Source organism: Belonocnema kinseyi, chromosome 9 (assembly GCF_010883055.1).
Source record: "Belonocnema kinseyi isolate 2016_QV_RU_SX_M_011 chromosome 9, B_treatae_v1, whole genome shotgun sequence".
Taxonomy (NCBI): domain Eukaryota; kingdom Metazoa; phylum Arthropoda; class Insecta; order Hymenoptera; family Cynipidae; genus Belonocnema; species Belonocnema kinseyi.
The window spans coordinates 36,954,593-36,958,371 of NC_046665.1; positions in this window are offsets into that span (position 1 = coordinate 36,954,593).

Sequence of the window (3,779 nt, forward strand, 5' to 3'; positions counted from 1 at the left end):
AGACTATGTAGAAAAATAATCAATAGTATTTTTGTATTGTTTTATAAATAAATAAATATTAAAAAAGAATTCCGGTTAATATTTGATTCACCCTCGTATAATTTCAAGTAATTTCAGTGAAAAGCATTAAAACTTGATGGATTAAAATTTTTTTTGTTGATAACTTTTTCAAACTAGAAGCTAAAAATTATTAATGGTTCAGTTGTTATTTATACATCAAAATTTGTTTTGAAATCTTTTTAAATATTTCTTTAAAATATTTATTTGAAAGAAAAATCTTTAATATTTTTTAAAGGAATTTGAAGCATATTATGTTAGTATCTGAAGATCTTCAAACCAATGTAATTAAGCTGGCTGATATTAACGCGGAAAAATTTTCGCAATACTGTGTCATCACTATAAAGATGCCGCTCAATTAAAATTTTCTGGAATCCCTCCGATTCCCTGTTTAAAAAAAGTTCTCGAATTTTACTTCGGCTTATCTCGTTCAATAAAATTATATGACGTACTTCCTCTTCATCTTCCTCGAGAAGATTAATTATTAATTGATCCATGCTGTCACGTGCTACTGTACAACCTACTGCAGCAAACTATCAAACTGGACTGATTACAGACAACGAAATGAAAATTGACCTGGGGTGCTATTCTCGAATTCATTCGACTTTTTTTCGCATGCGAAAATAGCTGATTTTCGAATGGTTGGCACAAGTCGCTGTTCTCGAATTGTCGCTCGCCGTTCCTGGGCGTAATTTTTCGAACACTTTTCAACGAGTGGTCTGACCCACTCGAAACACGAAATCGTATGCGAAAATTGGCATGAAACTATGTTGAAGGTTCCATAGAGACGTGGTGGGGACCGTGGGGGCTACTATTACACTAACCTCAAAAGACTCACGTCAATACAAAACATTCGTATCTTATATATGAAAGAAGCTTGAGGTAAAAGAAAAATATGGCATTGTGGGACGCTGTAAATCTTAGATATATAGAAGTGTTGCATGATGCAGAAAGGTATGGGTTTACCGGATAACAAGTTTGTAAGTTTATTTTGTTTAAACAGGGAGATGGTCCAAGAAATCATTTAAATTGTACGAGAACGTACGGTAGAACCATCGTTCACACTTACTTTGTTTACTTCTATAGTTGTATCAGACTCACCGTTTCATTGGTCAATTCATTACATTGGAACATCGGCAACGTCGCACTACACTTCGCATACGACTTCGCCTTCAAAAGCACATCGAGTGGGACTCAAGAATACCAACCGCGCTCGACAATTTTTCGTATACGAATCTATCGCTCGAAAATTTTCGCATGCGAAAAAAAGTCGAGTGAGTTCCAGAATAGCACCCCTGGTCGTTTGCTTCCAGACGTCCCCTAGAAAATCCGTAAGAATCACTAATCCCGCGACTAGTTTCGCGAAAATCAAGTAGTGCGACTTCAGTCGCGCATACGGAAACCCACCTTTACCTCGCCCGCTGTTCACGAGACGTCGTGTCTCGTTGGCAGTTTAAGAAACGTATCTCACAAATTTATAATTTTTCAGCCTGCATCAAATTGTAAATAAAACGGCAAAATATACTTTATTTAAAAAATAACTTATAAAATATTTGTAATTAATTATTTTAAATTAATTATGCTGCTGACAATAAAGAATATCTTCCAAAATGAGATACAAAATATATTTCTCCAAACCCTAGGGCTATAAATTTACATAGTGGGCGATTACGGAGTCTAGCTAGAAGTGCACGAATCCCAACGGCTCATATCCCGAGCCCGCAAAATTTAAACACACTATCCCCTTATCCGCGAGCCCCAAAAAACAAAGCCCAAAAACCCAAACCCTGCCAGTCCCAAGTCTACAACCCCAAAAACCACTAACTCCAAACTCACAGACCCCAGTCCTATAAACCTCAAGCCCATAATCTTCAAGTCCAGAAACCCTTAGTCTACAAGTCTCTAACCAGCAAACCCCAAGCCCACCAGTCGCAAGATCACAAACCGCAAGCCCACAATTCCAAGCCCACAAAACCTAAGTCTACAATTCCCTAACCAGCAAACCCTAAGCCCACCAAAGAAACAGATAGTTTTTGTCTCAGAAGGGGGGGGGGGTCGGATACTTTTCACGGCTAAGCGACTTTAGCGATACTCTTCGCGGTTATTTGGCAACTTCGATACTTTTTGTCTCGAGCTCGCACAAAGGATGTTTTTCGTAAGATGATTTCGAATCGAAGTTGTTTTGGTGAACAGCTACTCATTTTGTATTGTTAACCAGTTTCTTGATTTATTTTTTATGTTATATTCAGTTAAACATAAGTAAATAATGTTACAATTACACACCAGGTACTTAAAATAGAAAAAATATATATAGCGCACCAAACTATGCTCAGTAGTCGACCAACCTGGACACTTGGGTGCATTCTAGTTACTTGAAAAAGAGAAAAAATATAGCGAGAACTTCTAACTGCATTCCCTAATTGGCCACTATGTAAAGTTATAGTCGCAGGGTTTTCAGAAATAAATTTGTATTTCATTTTGGAAGATATTCTTTATTGTTAGCAGCATAATTAATTTTTAATAATTATTTACAAATATTTTATAAGTTATTTTTCAAATAAAGTATATAGTGCCGTTTGATTGAAAATTTGATACAGGCTGAAAAATGATAAATTTGTGAGATACGTTTCTTAAACTGCGAACGAGATGCGACGTTTATTTGAACCGCGAACGAGATGCGACGTTAATTTGAACCGCGAAACAGGTACCACGTCTTCTGAACAGTGAAGGAGATACGTCGTTTTTTGAACTGCGAGAAAAGCACGACGTCGATATATACCAGTAATTTTTTTATTATTTCATTATTTTCAAAAAAATGAACTTGTGTTCCAGGGTTTTATCGAAACGTGCCAAGTTTTCTAGGTATTGAAGAAGAGTGTCAACGAAATAAAACCATACTAATGACTTTTATTTCCAACCCATCCCCACACTCCTCGAAACCACACAAATATGACCCAAAAATAAAAAACAACATTTTTAAGTATCATTGTAACATGATAGCAATTTCCGTCGCCTTTTTTATACAAATAATTACTAATAAATAATTGCAATATTTCCTTTGGCTTATTAAACAATTTTCAATTGTTCAAAGAAATATAAATTATCGAAACAATGGTTTGTTCTGATTTCTATGGAATTATTTATCATTTTTTGTTTATCACGTTTTGTTGAATAATTACATAATTTTGATACATTTCTCCTTATGTTTCATAAATTTCTATTTGTACAAACAATCTTTATTTGCTCAAGCAGTTCTTCTTGGCTAACTAAAAAAATGATATAAGATAGAACATATACAGTTACGTTTCTGACTCTATAGTGTTAACCACTTTTCAATTGTTTAAACAAACCTTATAATACGTAAATAAAAATTTGTTAAAAATTAGAAGAAATGTCTCAAAATTATATAATTATTCTACAAAAAGTATCACAGAAATTGCTAAAAAGTAGCAACAATACGTAAAAATCTAGATTTTGGATTTTTGGGGGGCTGCGTGGAAGGTGAGGGGGGTGAGAAATAAAAGTTATCAGTATGGTTTTATTTCCTAGATACTCCTCTTTGATCCCTAAAAAGTTTGGTACATTTCGATAAAACCCTGGAACTTGAGCTCAATTTTTCGAAAATTAAAAATGATCCCATCTTAATTAAACAGGATTTTAAAGTGCCCGGTGGCACGTGTTAATATTCGAATTTTGTAAAACGAAAAATTGCGGATTTTATT